The 19,691-nt window shown below is 46.0% G+C and overlaps 1 long non-coding RNA gene across 1 annotated transcript; it reads right to left on the bottom strand.

Moving 5' to 3' along the window:
• Positions 1 to 1,330: 1,330 nt before the first annotated feature.
• On the bottom strand, positions 1,331 to 3,137 carry LOC146756100 (uncharacterized). The gene is made up of 2 exons (XR_014937596.1): positions 2,235 to 3,137; positions 1,331 to 2,187 (listed from the first exon to the last, which is right to left on the bottom strand). It is a non-coding gene; the product is annotated as an uncharacterized LOC146756100 (long non-coding RNA).
• Between the last annotated feature and the right edge of the window lie 16,554 nt (positions 3,138 to 19,691).

The raw sequence follows: 19,691 nt of genomic DNA, 5'->3' as shown, positions 1-19,691 counted from the left end.
TGTTGTTTAACACCTTGAAACTAGACTGAATTATTTTCCAAAGGGTGCCATATTCGGTAATATAAGGGCTTGCTTCGGTCGGGCCTACAGTAACAGCTTCTGTCTTATTCTGATTGTTATTTATTACTACGTTAGGTCCTATGCCTAATGCAATAATCAGATCCCGTCCTAACAAATTGAACTCCGCTTCAGGCAGTATCAAGAAATCACCCAACCCCACTTTGGACTCTGCTTCTATCATTACATTTTTAACTATTCCTACTGTAAAAGGTTCTCCCTTTGCTCCTATTACTTTGGTAGTTTCCCGGGAAGGTTTGCATCCGAGGGGGATCTGTTGTATAGTAGACCTTTCTGCTCCTGAATCTACTAGAAACTCTACCTCCTCAGCTTGGGGACCAATTTTCAATTTTATCAAGGGCTCCTGTTGTTTCTGGGTCCCCAATATATAGAGCCCCTGACACCCCTATTCTTCTTGGAAGGACTTTTCGTCTCTCATTCTAACCCTGCAGTCCCTCTTCATGTGTCCCTTTTTCCTGCAATAATAGCATATTCTCTCCTCCTCCCTGTTTTCAGGCTTCCTAAATTTTTGCTGTCCTGGAATTCGATTTTGCGTCCATCCCCCCATTTTCCTTTCCAATTCCCTACTTTCTCTGACCGCTGCTACCATCATCCTAACCTGCCTATTATGTCTTTCTTCCTCCCTTCTTACATATACCTTCTGAGCTTCCCTCAAAAGTTCATCAAGCCCCCGATCCTGCCAATTTTCTATCTTTTCTAGTTTCTTGCGGATATCTTCCCAAGCCTTAGCTACGAACTGTGTTTTGAGCAGAGCCTGGCCTATCGGTGTATCGGGATCCAATCCTGAATATAGTTGTAAATTCTTGCGTAACCTTTCTAGCCATTCAGTGGGTGTTTCCTCCTTCTTTTGTCTTTCATTAAAAGCTTTATTTATATTCTGACTTCTTGGGACTGCCTCCCTAATGCCCTGGATAATGATAGTTCGCAGGTCCTGCATGTGAGTCCTATGATGTTGATTTTGATGGTCCCATTGCGGATTCTGTAAGGGCCATTTAATATCCGCAGCGGGCCCGTGGGCATGTTGAGCATCCCAAATGCGCATCCCTGCACGCCTAATCATACCTCTCTCTTCTGCTGTGAACAGTATACTTAGAATAGATTGTAGTTCCTCCCAGGTATAAACATTTGGCCCTAAGAACTGATCTACTCTGTCTGCCACCCATTTCCTTCTTAAAATCTCTAACATCCCCTGAATTTAAGGGCACTGATATAAACCCCATCTGAGGTTGTGGACCTCCCATGGGCATTTCTCTTAAAGGGTAGAGGTTATTTTGTCGTGCCTTTGCCCGTGTCACAGGCCCTCCCCCTTCTATCTTTTGTACTTCTCCCTTTCTCGAATCCATCTGCCCATGATCCAACTGAGGAGGAGAAGGTAGGGGAATTGCTGGTGGTACAGCATATGGTGGGGGTCCCACTAAGGCCTCCTCTTCCCTTCGAGGTTTATGTTTTTCGACATCTTTTTCTTTTCGTGTCAAATTAAAAATGGGGACTCCTAAACCCTCTGGGCGAGTGACCCATACTGCTGCATAGTCACTTTCTTCTTGATTGAAAGGGGTTTTGGAGTTTACCCAAAAATTTAATTGCTGTTGTACCCAATCTTCATTAGAACCATACTTAGGCCACCATACTGCCGGGCCAATTTGTTGTCCGCTCCAAATTTCTATACAATAATAAATCATCTTTGCTTTATCTTTATTTCTTGTTCCTGGATAGTGCGTCCAGGCAATTAGCATGAACCCTAGAGGTGAGTCCTTAGGAATGGATGGTCGTTTAGAAGGGGTGGGTGGTTTAGTTTTACACTGCCCCATCTCGTTCTTTACTTCTTGCTCTCTTGTTTTATTCAACGTCTGTAGCTCCCCCTAGTGCCCGTAGCTCTAGGGGAACACCTAAATAATAATCATCCCTAGTGTCCGTAGCTCTAGGGGAACACCTGAATAATAATCATCCCTAGTGCTCGTAGCTCTAGGGGAACACCTAAATAATAATAATCATCCCTAGTGCCCGTAGCTCTAGGGGAACACCTAAATAATAATCATCCCTAGTGTCCGTAGCTCTAGGGGAACACCTGAATAATAATCATCCCTAGTGCTCGTAGCTCTAGGGGAACACCTAAATAATAATAATCATCCCTAGTGCCCGTAGCTCTAGGGGAACACCAAAGAATAACCCTCCATAGAGCCCATAGCCCTAGGGGTTGTGGTGGTGAAAGGGTCCCGCTTATACCCTGTACCCACCCTTCGGCGTGCCCTCAATCAGTGTTGCATTCACTCGCTTCCCCCAGGTCGTGGCCCACGCCCTCGCGGGCAATGGGAACCGCACTACTGTGGGGTCCACACTCGCTCGGGTTAGTGCCGGCTGCCGGCCCCCCTTCACAAGCACACAACACTCGCCACACGCCGGATTCCCAACCCAGACCGGACTATACTCACCTGTCCTGCGTCTTCGTCCGGACTTTCGTGCACGAAATTTAAAGGGTTAACCGGTTTTTACTTGCCTTTGTGTTTTAAATTTCGGATCGTCGGCAGGAGTAGGGCGGGAGGATAGGAGCCGAGGCCACCTATTTAGGCGGGGCGCCCCCTCAGGCTCGTACCCACGCCAGTATTCCCGTCCGAGTCACGGCGCCAAATTGTCATCAATTTACAAGCAATGAGCCGATAATGTTCCAATTAGAAACTTTTATTAATTGTAGCGGGTAAAACAAAAAGGCAATTCAGCGCTGGGCGACAGGGGAATCCTCGTTCCTCCAACTGCCGCACCTTCCCGTCCCTTGCAACTTCTTTTGTAAGGTCCATCCCGAGTGTATTCTCCTTTAATTGGTCGGTCGTGATCGTGCCACTTGGTGTGTCGTTCCTTGGTTGGTCCTTCCGTGAAACTTTGTATCCATCGGGGCGCGCTTTGCCTGTAACTATGCAGAGTACACAATCTACCCATAAAATTAGAGTGTTCTGCAACCCTTGTGGCCTCCATATTCCACCATCACATCCCGGTCCTAATGAACAAGCACTCCACCACAATGCTACCACATCCCGGTCTTAATGAGCAAACATTTTATCACACAAAACCTGAGTTCCTTTTACTTAAGACCCACTGTGAAACATCAAAACACATAAACATGTGATAGTCAAACCACTGGCTGCCTTTTCATGACCCAGAACAGTACTCCTGGCTTCCTGAACAGACTCCTCATGGCCTCTACCATTGCCACAACTGTGACTGTCAAAGGCACAAAGGAAATATGCTCACCAACGCAGTCCTTTGTTCTTTGTGTGTGATTTGCAGATATCTATCTTACTTTGAGCTCTGGCAATAGTCAGCTCTACCAGGTCTCTTACTGTGAGTAGCAGACTCACCTATCCAGATGCAGCCTCCAACATAAAGGCATAGTAAAAAGGCAGTGTACTACTAGGAGAAGTTCCTGCTTCTCCTGCCATGAAAGGCTGCACGTAGAACATGCACTCCAGCCTCACTGCACATACTTATCTTAGTCAAATGTTTAGGTGAACAAGAATTACAGTTTGGGATCTCAGGCACAGGAGAGATTTGAATAATATCTTGAATATTGCTTCCACTGTACATATATTACTAATTATTGCTCTACAGACAGACTGAAACAGGTCTTTGTGTCATACTGAAACCAAATACTTTCTACAAACCCAGGCAATCAAGTCTAGGGAAAAAACCTCAGCACAGACTACAGTGATCCAGGTGCAGTATAATAGAAACTAGATTTTACTTTACTGTTCTCTGCTGTATTTCATACAACATCTGTCTTACCTGTGACATGAATCTTGAAGGTGAGTTTCTGGCCAGCAGCCTCGCAGCTGTACTCCCCTGCATCTTTCTTCTCCACCTGGCTCACCACCAGCCGACGCTGTTTGCCCTCTGACTCTACCTTGAACTTCTTGCTCGAGGTGATCAGTTTCCCCTCCTTGTACCACTTCACCTCCGTCTTCACCTGGGCCACTTCGCAGCTCAGCGTGACATTTTCTGTTGGTGCAGCCTTCACCTCCTTCTGCACCTTCTCCTTGTTGATAAAAGCATCTTCTGCTTCTGGAATTGAAGGCAAATGGGCACATTTAAGACATGAATCTTTTCTACACAGCCTTCCCCAAATGCCCAAATTAGTCTTTGGACTGTACCGTTGAGGACAGCTTTCCCACTCACATTTCCTGACAGTGCTATGAACTGAATGCCAACATCTGAACTATATCAATTGCCAGTGAAGAACTTCCTCCCTGCCAGACCAAAACAGCTTAGATAGCCCTAAACTTGTTTTCATTTCCACCAGTATCATGTTCCAAAATCTTCAAAAATTAAAAAACACCCCTTTCCCCACTGTCCAGCAGCACACCAGCATACGCAGTCATTGAAAAGTCTGTTTCATACACGGGGACAGGCATTACATTGTCCAAACAAGCTGACAGCTGTAACTTGCTTTGCCAGCAAAAGCCAGGTGAGGGTCAAGGTTAAATTCTGTTTGTGATTAAGTCATAGTGAGGAAATGTATTTTTCTCACCTACTTATTTCTGAAAACAATTCTAATATCTCCTGAGTTTTCAGAGGCAGTAATAAAATGGTTTCCCCTATGGAATCATAGAACGGTTTGGGTATAGAAGGAAGCTTTAAAGATCATCCAGTCCAACCTCTTGCCGTGGTCAGGGACATCATTCACTAAATGAGGCTGCCCAGGGTCCCCATCCAGCCTGCCCTTGGACACTACAATGATGAGTCACCCACAACCTGCACTGGACAGTCTGTTCCAGTGTATCACCACCCTCATCATAAAGAACTTTTCTCATGTCCAAACTGAGTCTACCCTCTTCACTTTTGAAACCATTGCCCCTTCTTATGTTGCTACAGACCCTGGTAAAAAGCCTTTTTCCACTTTCTTATCAGACTCTCTTCATAAATAGAACGCCTGTCTTCCTCCATTTTGGAATGAAAAGCACCAGCTTGAAGCCTTTCTATTTTTAAGCATTTCTTTTGTACCTGCTATTGAGAAGAAAACAAAAGAAAATACTGGAAAACCTTTTTAGTTGCAGGTTTCTTTAATTTAATAGAAACCACCAATGCCGCCGTCTAGCATTGTGACCAAATGCTGTCTCTGAGACTATTTAGGAAGAAGCATTTGCAGGGGTGTGCTTGTGCCCTGAAGATATCTTTAATATTCTTTAATTTCCCCTGAAATTATTGACTTCTCATTTTGCTATCATTGCATCTACTTGAGATCCCCAGGGAAATTCCCAAATTATTTCCAGCCTGTCTTAAGCTGAGGCTACCCAAGTCCTCTGTGTTCATAGCTTCAGAAGGCAAACAGAAAAGCACATGAATGAAACAGAATTTAAGCACCGTCTACATCGCTGAATGCTGGGGTTGAATGTGTCAAACCACTTAACTTTCCCCTCCTTCTTTGTTGGGGGGTTCAATACAGTCGAAACAATTTCTCTCATCTGTGACATGAATCTTGAAGGTGAGTTTCTGGCCAGCAGCCTCGCAGCTGTACTCCCCTGCATCTTTCTTCTCCACCTGGCTCACCACCAGCCGACGCTGTTTGCCCTCTGACTCCACCCTGAACTTCTTGCTCGAGGTGATCAGTTTCCCCTCCTTGTACCACTTCACCTCCATCTTCTCCTGGGTCACCTCGCAGCTCAGCGTGGCATTTTCTGTTGGTGCAGCCTTCACCTCCTTCTGCACCTTCTGCTTGTTGATAAAGGCATCCTCTGCTTCTGGAATTGAACTGGAAAACATTGGGTAAAATATACATTAGATATGAGCAACTTGTGACTAGAAGACATTAAAAGTTGCTTCTATGTTGTATTGGACCATTTCCTGGAGCAACTCTGCTTCACAGTGTTTATCACACATTATAATGCATCCTCAGCACAGTCCCTATGGTCATCCCATCCCTCTGGGTAGTCTTTACTATCAGCTTGGACTCCTAATTTTCAGATTTCTTCTAATGAAGACAATGACAGATCTTCATCTGTCTGTCTTTTTGATATTGCTCCACTCTGCACTGGATATCAGCCAAGTACAGCTCAATTATGAAGACCTCAAAATCAGGAAACCATAGAAATTTAAGAGCAGAAAACCATCTTTTGACTCTACCCTTTGGTAATGATATAGCCCTTAATATGGTGAATATTTGGCCTACATTAGATTTTGTAGCTCAGTTTTATGCATAAAGCATGGTTTTGTACTCTCAGCAACCCCTGATTCTTCAGAGAACTGGCTGAGGTCATCTCCTCTTAATACCTAACACATAAAGAAGAAAGTGTTTAAAGCCCACCTTACCCTTTGTGTCAACAAATGGAGTTAGCATCAGAAAGATATCAAGTGTAATTAGTTAGGCATACACACTTCAGTTAAGGTGATTCAGTTAATCACTTTGCTAAGTGGGAACGATTGATACATTGAATCTTTTATTGATTACTTTAATGACTGTTTTATCTGGTTCTCCTTTTACCAACAACTGGTTGCTGAGAGCGTTCATGCTAGTTCCTATTTGAGGCGTGGGAGAACAGATAAACCCTAAATAAATGGGCTTCCATTTCTATTCCATGGTTTGCCCTACAAAAGGCTGTAGAAGTGCAGAATATTTCTGACGCACTTACATCATGGACTTCTCTAGTGCTAGCCAGCTTCTAATTACAGCTCAATTTTGAATAAGCTTCCTATGCTTGTTTGGGTCCCAGGAAAGATCCCACAGTCCTGATGTTGATACCAAGACAGAGGCTCCAAGCATGAATGCAGGACTAGCAGTTGTGAGGGGGATTGACATTGCCTTTTATTTGCAGTGGAGACATGGAAGACCACTCATTCAGATCATTCATGCAAGCATATTCAGGCATACCCAGCTCAGGTGACCGGGAAGGCTCCTGCTCCCCAGCAGTCATGGCAAACCCTTCCAGGACCTGTCCCCTATCTCCTTCCTCCCCGCTGTCACTCTGTGAAGCCTTCTGCTGCCATCCCTTTCCCTTCCTTCATGACTTTCTCCTCTGCATGCTGTCTGAATTCTGAGTGGCAGCAGCTGCCCAGGAGGGTAAGTTCAGCTCAAGTTCCTGTGCTGCTGACCGTTGCAGTACGTGCAATCCCAGGATTCACACCACAGCTCTACCACCAGCACTGCAGTCCACTGAAGGCGAGGGAGCAGGGCAGCAAGCCAATGCAAGAATGCAGTTGATACACTCTACATTTGATCTCCCTGCTTGTACTGACTGTAGAAGCATCATTCTCTCCGCCCATCTTCAACAGCCCCTGTTTTGACTGATGATTTTCAGAGAAGGTTCAAGTTGGATGTTAAGAAAAACTTCTTCTGAAGAGGAATGGTGATGTGGTGGCACAGCTTTGCAGGGAGGTGGTGGGGTCACCATCCCTGGAAGTGTTCAATAACCATGGAGATGTGGCACTGAGGGACGTGGGCAGTGTGCATGGTGGGATGGGTTGAGGCTGGATGTGGGGATCTTTGTGGTCTTTTCCAACCACAATGATTTGATGAAGATCAGAAGGGTTGCTTATTAGCAAGACAACAAACATGGCCTAGACCAACCAGGTGATGCAAAACTTCTCACAAATGCAATGGAGCTTTGGCCCACTTCAAATAAGGATTTCAGCGTGCACCACAAATACTGAGATAATTAGATGGCAGAATCAGCCCTTTTTACTCTAGTTTTCTATAGGTTTCCAAGGTGTGCAGCACTCGTTTCTTTTAAGCAAGAAGGTCTAATCTGCATCCCATAATGCTCAACACTCAGCACCTAACATTCAACATGTCCTTAAAATGGGATTGTTCTGCGCTACCAGTGGAACCCTGGGGTAGAGGAACCCTGAAAATCTTTCTGAGTGCAGTGGTAAGAGGAGAAATTAAGACTCAGGAAGCCATTGCACTTTGGGAGAAGCTAGTAAGATGAGGATTTCTGTAGTGAAAGAGCCAACCACTCCAAGAGTACTCATAATCCCTCCTGACTTTCACACCACATCATTTTGCAGTGAGGGCTGGACTTGCACGTCATGTTACAGTGGTACACATGAGAAATACAGCAACGGTAGCTAGGCAAGCACTCTCCACGTATGGCAGAGGAGGAGGTATTACATTACCCTGTGCAGCCATGAGCTCATCCGGTCTGAAAGAGAACAGAAAACCTTTGGTTTCTGAGGCAAACAGCTAATAATAGCCCTCAGCTAGCAAAATTCAAGTGTAAAAGCACTACGTTTCTGGGTTTTCTCCCTACACCTCTGCAATAAGACGTGGGCTGGCTTTGGCTGCTGAGGATTAACTTGGTTGATTCCAGCTGTTGCCATAGTCTTTCTGTTATTGTTCATATTTCATTTTCTCTGACAGATACCTACCAAATCTACCCTTTCCGTAATCCACTCTTTGCTGAAACTGCCAGTTTCCTGAGCCAAAAGCATGAGCGACACAACTCACGGAACAGATCCAAAGGCCCCAGAATCACATCCACGTGGTGTGGGAATAGTAAGAGCTGATGGTTTAGAGTCTACACCACAGGCAGCAGCAAAACTGTCTACTACAGGAGCAGAGATATATTGCACACCAGGGACTGAAGGAGCAGAATGCCCCAAGATGGAGAGAGCAAAGACTGCAACCTTTACAAGGGAACAGAACGCAAGCTATGCCCTGCAAGGACACCAGGTCTGTGTGAGCAGAAAGGCAGTAGACTCCCAGTACAGTTGCTCCTCCACATAGCTGATCAAATGCCAAACCTTGACCAGGATTAAGCTCCAATGTGTTCACTGCCATAAGAAAGAAGAGGAGAAAACAGATTCCCTGTCCTGATCAGCTCAGAATACAAGACAAGAACTGTAAAGTTAACAGAGAACAAGCTGACTTACGAGCAAAAACCAGCAGAGTGCAGCTACAAATAAAACAGAAGACAAACCCTCGTCATCAGCCAGCTCACTAATGGTCACTCAGAATGCAGCTGATGTGCTCAAGGCTATCTGGAGTCTAAGTTAAAATTTACCAGATCTTGTGCAAAATATACTGACACCAGAGCAATCTCTACTGCAGCTGGAGTGAGAGATCTGCCTCCATGCTAAACTCTCAGACTAATGAGAAATGTACAATTAGAAAGGTATCAATGGATTCATGACTGGTCATTACATTTACAGAACATGGAACGAATGGTCGTCAACGTGGGATTCAACAAGCCAAAGGCAAGTGCAATGCCTCTGACTAAAATTTCTTAGGACACCAACAACCAAATCTCAGTGCAGCCACAGTAGAGAACTGTAACTACTACTGTTGAAATATCAACTGGTAGAGCAGTGTTGCACATTGTACAAATCACAGTTGGACATCTATGGACAGCTGATGATAAAAGTAGTCGTAGGGGAAGAGCTGGATGAAACACTGTTAAAAACACATAATCATTTTAGCTGCACGTTTGTAAGCATTTCTTTTCATCCTCCCCAAAACAGTTTCATGGCAGAATCAAGAGGACACATTCACACAGACGTTTCCACAGCCAGACTATGGAATAATCAAAGAATATCAACCAAAATGTGTTTCCTACCAGTTACATGAATCTTGAAGGTGAGTTTCTGGCCAGCAGCCTCGCAGCTGTACTCCCCTGCATCTTTCTTCTCCACCTGGCTCACCACCAGCCGACGCTGTTTGCCCTCTGACTGCACCTTGAACTTCTTGCTCGAGGTGATCAGTTTCCCCTCCTTGTACCACTTCACCTCCGTCTTCTCCTGGGCCACCTCGCAGCTCAGCGTGGCATTTTGAGTCAGTACAGCCTTCACCTCCTTTTGTACCTTGTCCTTGTTTGTAAACACGTCTTCTTTCTCTGCAGGGACATCACAACAGTCACACCGTTTTGCTGTAGTCTGCTGCAGAGCTAACTCCAGTTCCCCGTTTTCACTATACTTGCCCTTCACAGGGAGCATCGTGATACCTCATTAAGACAGGAAAATACTTTCCCCTCTATTTTGCCTTGGGAAATGATAAGTATATCATTTCATATCACATCATATCACATCATATCACAAAGCTAAACATTTCTCAGTCTGATAGCAGATTTGGACATGTGATTTAGAACACCTGCATGCACTGCTGAACCTCCTCCCTTATCTTTTTTTCTTCTGATGTGTCTCTACATTTCCAGTAAATCAGAAGGGAACGGCCCTCTAGAACAGGTTGCCCAAGGAGACTGTGGATGCTCCATCCCTGCAGGCATTCAAGGCCAGGCTGGATGTGGTTCTGGGCAGCCTGGGCTGCTGCTTGGCAACCCTGCACATAGGAAGAACGGGGTTGGAACTGGATGAGCACTGTGGGGCTTTGCAACCCAGGCCATTTATGAGTCTGATTAGTGGCATTTTCCACCTAATTGTGTCATTCAAATTCTGTAACCAGATCTCTTCAAACACCTCCCCTTTTCTCACTCCTTGCATGCCTGGTGTGCTCTTGCACTGTAACCCTGCAGACACCAGCTGACTACAAGAGCTGCACAAGTTACCCTCCTTGCCTATGGTTTGTTGCAGTAATTCATTCCTGGATGGAAAAGCACATGTAGAAAAGTGTTGCTATGACACTAGATGACAAAGAAAGTCCTATAGCCAAAATGTTTTGCACCAGAGAGGCTGTAAGTTGATCCTCCAAATGTAAGACACACCAAATGAAGCGTTCCTTTATCTCTGGGATTCCAAGCATTTTCTCACCTCTGACTTTCACTTGGAATGTTGCTTTGTCATCTTCTGTTTCACAGCTGTAGCTCCCTTGGTCTTTCAGGGTCACATTTTTGACCATGAGCTTGCGGTGCGTCCCCTGGGAGATGATGGTTGTCTTCTGGTCCTGCTTCACCTCTGTTTGATCTTTCTTCCATACGACAGCTCCGCTTGCAGCTGACACCTCACACACCAGCTCCAGGTCTTCAGAAGGACTGACTGATATTTCTGGAGTCGTTTTGGGCTTCTTGACAAAATTAATGGCTCCATCTGAAGAAAAAAAGAGAAAGTGGTTTACATCCTGACTCAGGCTTATTCAGCACAGCATTAAGATACAGTTAGAACTGATTGTAATGTCTCTGCTCATTACATTTGGGTGATCGAGTTTCACCTCTGGAGGTACTCACATACAAATGTGTGCTTGATACTCCTGTGTAAGGAAAGAGTAAGTTCTATGCAGACGGTTCTTATTTCTTTTAATCAATTCTGTATTCTGCACGTTCTTCTGAATCTAAAATGAAGGCAGCTAAGTAACGTGTTTTCAATACATGAACAAACCAATTCAACACCTTGTCTCTAAGCTAACAAGCAGCGTTTGATGAGCACATCAGTACTTCATGCCCTTCATTCCATCCAGACAGAACCTGCCTGAGGAGCAAGCTGATGGCTGCCAGCTACAGGCAGACCGAGCTTAGTATTGCATTTCTTAGAGCAACAACTGTTGCTCTCAGTCACTGAATATACCAAGGCCAATTACTATGCCAGGCACATTTATGGCATCAGTGAACAAATAATTCGTTAAAAATTGTAATAGACAGGAGCCATCTATTCTTTTAAAACTAGGTGACCAAAGAAGAACAGTCCCTCTAGAGTCAAGCTGTTAAGAACTAACAGCATCAATCAATATCACATAGATAGATTACTTCCCTGCCCTAAGACCATCTTGTGACCATTTGGTGCTTCTAATTAAGCCCTCTTGATGGCATTTTGTCTGAGCCATGTGACATTTTGTGGTAGGAGTTACTGCTAGTGTTCCCTTCACCCAACACCAAAGTAGGAGGTATCCATTCTCAGGGAATCATGCAGGCTTCCTCTGTATTTGATGCTCAGAGACAGCCCCAGAACTTTTTAAATCTTAGCTTAGCTCTCATCCAATAATGTTCATCAAACAGTGCAACTTGTCCTTTGGGGATGCCTTTGTTCTGCATCCACCAGTTCCAACGGAGTCTTCTTGGCTTGTTTTAGATCAGTTTGTCAACAGATAAAGCCAGGGTCTTTGAATTACAAAGTGAAATTGCAGAATGCATGATTCTCAACCAAACAGAACGGGAGGTGGGATGCAGGGTGAATACCTGAGCCAACACCACCTGCAAGCAATCCTTCAATATCTTAGGAATCTCTAGCCATCCCAAATCCAGTGTTGTGCTTGATCTATCATCTCTGCTGAGTTTTTAGCTAGCTGACGGTGAGCATCATGGTGGTGATGGGTGAGCAGTCGGACTAGAGGGTCTTAATCAACCTTAAGGATCCTGTGATCAGAGGAACTTGAATGTGCTGTTAAAGGTCACAAGCGCTGCACTGCAGCATGAGCATACACAGCGAAAGGCTTTCAGTAGAGCTTCAGTTCATAAATGAGGACTGGGTTATGGAAAATAAACCAGAAAACAGATCTTAACGCCAGGTTCTGTGAATGCAGCCAGCTGAATTTCTCAGATATTGAATTTCAATGACAATTTCTTGTGTTATTCTACCCTCCAGCTCCACCCTGAACAGGAACAGGTCAGTGACAAGCATTACTCCTCCAGGCTTGACCTGACAGTGCTCTACTTGTACTATGAGCTAATGCCAGGAAGGGCAGGAAAAGAGTTTCATCCACGTGCCTTCTCCTTCCTTAGTAAAACCAGTGTGAAACTGCAGCCACGTCAGGCTGAAGGAGACGTCTCAGACGTCCTGCCTGGATGCAGGAGCTCACGTGTCAGAGGATGTCTGGCACGTCAAGTCTCATGGCAGTGCAGTGCATGACAAACTGCAACAACACTTTCCTGTGGGCTCCTTTGGGCACGAGGCCCAGCGGGTGACACACCTCTGGCTGCAGCTCTTCAGAGCCTCCCAGCAGCCACGTGATGCCCATGGGAGAGACACAGCTGACCCGCACAGCAGACGATTTACCAGCTAGCTCTGGTTTACAGCAAGAGAAGATACAAGTGGCGATGCTGAATGGTGAAATACTGCGAGTGTGTGGCATGGGTATAAGATTGGTGAGCCTGAGGATGTTCAAAGTCAGGCTGGACAGGGCTCAGAGCACCTGATGGAGCTGCGGTGCCCCTGTTCATTGCAGGGGAGTCCAACTAGCTGACCCTTAAGGGTCGCTTCCCTATCTATGAGATACATGAAAGCTGATTCTGCAGTAACCAAGCTACCAACAGCAGTTGTTTGTCTTACAGCTTGCCAACACAGGTTTTAAAATAACAGCATTGATTACTCTTTTGATAGTCACATTACAATGCAAAGCACATGGAAAAGTCCATCAGCTAATTCAATTAATTCTGGGGGCAGACCTGCCAGTATGAAATATTATGCTAACATGACTGAGAGAAGAAAAGCAAAATTAAGACTAGCTGACAAGCCTTGGCAGGAATTCTGCTCTCCATCAATTTAGTCCCATTATTCAATTCTGTTTGGAGCTGTCTCCATGCCTCTCTGGAGTTTGTTCTTTGAGAAGAAGCAATTAAGTAAGCTCTCCAATACCAAAGTGCATACACTACTCTAGGGCTTTGTTGTTTCTCCATGGACCAACAAGGGTGACAAGCCAGCAGAAGATGATGAAGAGCCTCATGCATACTCAGTGTAAAAAAAAAAAAAAAAAGGCAATTGTTGCTGGGAAGAAGGTGCATTTGCATTTGTGTCATCTGCAGAGGGTACTGCAGAAATGGAAAGTCTTCCACTGGAGCAAACAAAGGGCTCTCATTTATTGCAATCAAGGCCCAGCGTGTGGATCTCAGAGATCAGACCTACACCCTGCAGCAAAACAGAGACCTGTGTGGGAAAGTTCAGTTTCTCTCTACATCACTGTAAGAAAAAGCCCACCATGGAATGACAGCTAAGTAAACATCCCTGTGACTCTTCACAGGTCTCTTCTACATTTGGGATCACTGCTACAAAAAGAGCTGTTTACATCATCTCTCGTGGCCACCCTGAGAGAAGAACAGGAAGACTGGGATGCTCTTTTTCCTATCTTTCCCTTCATTTCCTCTATATCTTAGGGACGAATCACAGGACACAACACAGAAATCAAATGGCTCTACAAAGCAGATTGGCCAGTTCAAGTCAAAACACCCACTGAAAACACCCCAGATGCTGTCTGACAACAGCTGGACTGTCGGGGAGTCAGGTGAATGCAGTCTGCTGGCCCTGGGCAGGAAGAGGACAGCCCAGACTGTCACATACCTTTCACTGAAAGCTGATAGAGCATTTTATCCCCCTCTCAGATGCATTGATAACATCCAGCATCATCCATTGAGACGCTGTGAATTTTCAGGGTGTGTTTCTTCCCCACAACGTGCAGTTCCTATTTTTCACTGGCCTTGAGCTCCTTCCCATCCTTCATCCACTCCACAGTAGCGCCTGTGTCTGAAAGCTCAGCCTGCAGTTTGGCTTCCTCACGCAGCCGAGCGCAGATCTTTTCTACATCTTTGCTCTTATTGGTAAATCTCACTGCAGCACCTGTCAGGAGCAAAGGCCTCGTTATTTCAATTCATATCAGGCTAACGTGGTCAATGTCTGCTGCAAGATCTCTGAAAAAGTATCACCTTCTGTTCCTGCACTCATCATTGTGTCAGTGCTGAGCAATTCAAGATATTTCATTTGGTCTTCTTGCCGGATTTACTAAGTAAAAATCAACCAAACATCTCCTTCTACTGATTAAGAATGCTCTAAACATGCTTCTGCAGGGGTTTCCACCCAATGACAAACAACTCCTCCCATCATGAATGTTTAATTGTTCTATTTGGTCACACAAATCTGATTGAAAGAGTTATTATTGGAATGATTGCTCCCCTACTTCTAAACTATTCCAGTGCAATCAGAAAGGCTGTCTGAACCTGGAGCTGAAAGTACTGCTCTATGGTGATGCAGTGGTAAACCTGGTGACTGAATGCACTGGCCAAGAGCTGTGAACTGCAGACATTCATCAGCTGGCATGAAGCAATCTGGTTCAGATACCAAGCAGCTGGGTAGATTGGCTTACCCTACACTCAGTGCTATCATGTTTAGGTCATTACCAGGACTCACGTCAGTCCATGTGATGCAATTTCAGGTATTTGGTACAGTCAGTGAATGCCTGCAGCCCCAGTTGTAATCATCAGATCACAGCAACTATGCCTTGACTGTAAGAGGAAAGGAGGAGGATCAAAGCAAATACCTCTCTCTCTCATCTTGCTGCTGACATCAACATTTTTGGCAACAAATTTCACTTCTGCGCCATCATCGTTCTTGGGGACGTTCTTTATGATTAGGCTGTGAGTAGTTTGGGTTCTCTTGATGATGCAGGTCTCGCTTTCCTGTAAGACTTTACCATTGAGGTACCAAGTGCTGCAACACGTTGTTGTAAGGTCAATAGTAAACATGGCATCCCCTCCAGGTACAGCTTCACCGGTTGTTAGGGGGGATTTCACAGCCAGGACTGGTTCTGAGGAAGAACAACATGGATGTCTTAATGCTCTTCAGATGCAAGTCTGGTATCTCATTTAGAGATGGAAGATTAAATCATACGTACATTTCTACTTCTCCCTTTGCATGAGTGCTGGAAGAAGCACTTCTATGCTTCAGATCTGTTACAGAAAGTTCTGCCTCTTGCACATGTGAGATATCAAAAGATAAGGATATTTATGTCTCTGTCACAGAAATATATCTTGTATCACTTTAGTGGAGAACTAGGAATAAAGGAAAGCCTTTGGTGTGTTAATGCACTACTATCTTTACAGTCAAAGGAAACATATTAAGGGAACATACACAGCTCCTCAGCTCACACTGACCCATTTCCATTGGGGCTTTTGTGCTTACCAAGGTGCACGCTCCCTGGGAATTCCAGATACAGGCTCTGTCCATGCGCATTGACTGCAGACACTCGGAACTGATCATCAGCCTCTTCAGACAGATTGCTCACCGTGAACTCTGGGACGGGGACATGAGACTCGTGGCACCTCACCCACGTGAAGCCAGTTAGTTTATTGGGTTCCACAATGTAGCCATCGATTGGAATGGGGCGGTGCATCTTCAGAGGGGACCATGCCAGCATTACTGAGCTTTCTGTTTTATTTTTCACCATGGGGTCAGCTGGGGGCTGGGTGGGAGGTTTTCTGGGAGCTGAACAGAAATAAATACAGAAATATTAGCATAAGGTCATGTAGGCTGGAAAAGACCTTCAAGATCAGCAGACTCAACTTGCAGCATGACCTACTGAGTCCCACCATTAACTACTGTGCTACCTGAGGACATACATGACAAACTTATTCCTGCAGGTATTTGCATAGAGAATATATTCACCCTCTGGTTGCTTTGGAACATTTTACAGGTTAAAATCCCATCAGACTTTTTCACTGTGTGCAGCCACTGATACAGGCAGGAGGCTGGGAATTACCTGATGGGCTCTAGTTACAGACTACTGACACAGTAAAGGATTGAGTTCATTTCATTTTGGCCATCAGAAAGTTTGGTGGCTGGTTTGAGTCACCCATCTAGACTCCAATTATAATCATATGGAGAACAGCACATTTAGGAGAACTCATCTCATCTTAATAAACCTGAATGAAATCACAGAATCATAGGATCACGGGAGGGCTTGGGTTGGAAGAAACCTTCAAGATCATTAAGTGCTAGATGCCAAAGGTCCCACTAACATAGCATGAAGCCGAAAGCTAGACGCTGGAATCAGATCTCCTGACCTTACCATCAGAAACTGAGATGTCATATTTTGCTCAGAGGTGCCTGCTTGTAGGAAGGACAGCTTCCGAGCTTTTTCTGCTTCAGGAACCAGCTCGAGCTTCAGAATTTAAACAGCAGTCAGAAATTAAACTGAGCTTTGTCACTTCCATCAAATAGAAGGAGTGGTTGGGTGGTACAGCTTTCCAAATCACTTAGAAACTGGCACAACAATCAGATGCCTACTTTTTCTTTTTGAACTTGTTAATACATAGAGATTAATAGCATCAGAATGCCCCAAGCACTTCAGATAACACGACAGCTGTAAACCCTTCTTTAAGGATTCCTTTGTTTAACCACTGAGTAACTGTAATTCAGTGGTGCTGGTGGGAGAAGGGAAGTCCTAATCTTCCCAGACGGTGAATAGAGTTGATGTTCACATGCAGACTGGTGCTGCAGCAGAGCCAGAAACCACTCATTTGGGAAACACAGCACCAAGAAAATAATGGGAATAGCTTCATAAAATCAGGCAGCTTCACCCAAATTTCATGTCAGGTCCATTATTCTTCCTATTTTCAGGAAGAAAGGTTTTCCCTTTTTCTTGTAGTATCATTTTCTTTTCATTTCATGCAAGCAGCTTTGTAGCTTACAAATTGTTTTCTAATCACCTCCTGGTGTGGACAAATCACACAGGTTTGACTCCATGTTTTACATAGTTACCATTTTATCTTTGTTCCAGTATGGAACTGTACAGTCATAGAATGGCCTGGTTTGAAAAGGATCTCAAAGATCATCCAGTTCCAACCCCCTGCTATGTGCATGGATCTATCTTTTTCATACGTATATTCCCATAGATGTTCATATATATACCACACCTACACCCCCACAATCTGCTACAACTCCATAGAATTTTCAAGGTTGGAAAAGACCTATAAGATCATCCAGTCCAACCATCACCAATACTTCCCAGTTAAATCACATCCCTAAACACAACATCCAAACTTTTCTTGAACTTCCCAGGGTCGGTGACTCTCCATGAGAGAAAAGGGCACACAGATAAGGGATTCTGCATTTGCTATTAGCAGAGGTGGGATGAGACCGAGCACTGCCCCAGCTCCTGGGATAACGCAGAAGGGCTGAGACCTTCCAGCTGCTTCCACCCAGGGTCACACAGCAAAGCCGACCCTGCAGGAGTCTGCATCATTCTTTGCATGGCATTGCTAAGAGGAAGATCCCCCCCCTACCCTTGGCTCTACACTCCAGCTGCTGTCTGCCATCTGTAAAGCCACCACAGCTCTCCTACTGGAGTTCCCATCTGCACAGTGACAGCTTGGTTTCTTCTTACTGTCCAAACAGCCACAGCCTCAGTGCTTCTCAAATCTCCCCTTTTCAGCTGATTTCCTCTTTCTAGTGGCTGGGCAATTCCTCCCTCTCACAGTCATCCCTCTACCCCACTCTGTGCCCACAGACCCACAGAGGGCACACAGAGCCAGCCCTGTCCCAGCTGCTGCTGCTTCACATCTGACAGTCTCAGGAGCTGAGATCCAGGCCGAGACAGCACTGCCCAGACATGGTTTGTAGGACGTTTGTGAGAGGAAATAGGGAGGTTTGTGATTAAACCTGCCCCCTAAGGAGGAAGGCAATGCTGCCTGCAGCCCCAGCAGGCATTACAAAACATCCCCATTTACAGGAGGGTTTTAAATAGCACAATTCAGGAACTACAACTGCACAAATTCCCGCATGCCCTGGAATAAGTTTGGGAATGGACAAGGTTCTACCACCTGTGCAATGCCATAGAAAGAACAACCATCCACCTGTAAACCTCCATCCTCTCCCCTGCTGCACAAAGGGAAGCTCAACAGCAGTGCACAAATGTCCCAGCAATGTCTGAGCACTGCTCTGTGCATCCCAACCTGCTCATCCCATCCACTCCTGGCTGGGCAGCAGGATTGGGGTGGCACATTGCAATGGGCACAGAGGAACATGGAAGCCCCACACATGTGAGGAAGGGGCTGGCTGTGCTCCACACTCACGTTATCAGATGTGATTTGCCCTTCTGTGGGGAGCCTCTGCTCTTTCCCAGCTCATCCTCCAGCGTCTGGGACTCCAGGATCTCATTCAGGCTGTTGTTGGCTGCAGGGCAGCAGTACTCCTCCATATTCCTTCCCATATTTGCCCCCGACAGCCCCCAGTAGCCCCATATCACCCTAAGGCCCCCACAACCGTCTATCTCTCCATACACCACCCCTTAAAGCCCCAGACCTGCCCATATCCTCCAATAGCTCCCCACAACCCCTACACACCCTCAGAGCCCCCTAGAGCCCCTAGTCCTCCTATGGCCCACCACAGCCCCATATCCCCCCTAGAGTCCCCCTCAGCTCCTTTTACAGCCCCTGCACAGCTCTATAGAACAGTCTTACAGAACTACCTCTAGTAGAAGCAATCTCCACACAGAGATCCTTTCCCAGTGGCACTCAGCCCTTCAGTGGGGTCTAAGAGAGCTGCAGCCAGACTCAAACACAACTGCTCACACAGCTCAGCTGCCTTCACCTGTGCTCCTGACGCTGACACATTGCAGCCCCACATCCCCCTCTGCCCCCCCCACAATGGCCACTCCCGCGCACTGCGGCTCAGCCAATCGGAGCCGGTGGAGCTGCCGCTGCCCAATGGGAGGCCGGGGGAGGCCGGCGCTGGGATGGGGAGAGGAGAGAAGAGACAGAGGCAGCACTGAGGTGGGATGGGCTGATGGGGAGTGCGGGGAGGACAGGGGGGTGTGGGGGTGTGGGGGGGCAGAGGGGGATTGTCCCCTCCTGCTCAGCTCTTGTGAGGCCCCATTTGCAGCACTGTGTCCAGGCCGGGGAAGGATGTGGAGCTGTTGGGGTGGGTCCAGAGGAGGGCCACTGTGATGATCAGAGGGCTGGAGCAGCTCTCCTGTGAGGAAAGGCTGGATGTGGCTCTGGGCAGCCTGGTCTGGTGGTTGGAGACCCTGCACATCGCAGGGGGTT

This window comes from Coturnix japonica, chromosome 28, assembly GCF_054131305.1.
Source record: "Coturnix japonica strain WE chromosome 28, WE-NBRP24, whole genome shotgun sequence".
NCBI classification, from domain to species: Eukaryota; Metazoa; Chordata; class Aves; order Galliformes; family Phasianidae; genus Coturnix; species Coturnix japonica.
Note: the sequence above shows the minus strand (reverse complement) of the source record. Positions and strands in the feature narration are given on the sequence as shown.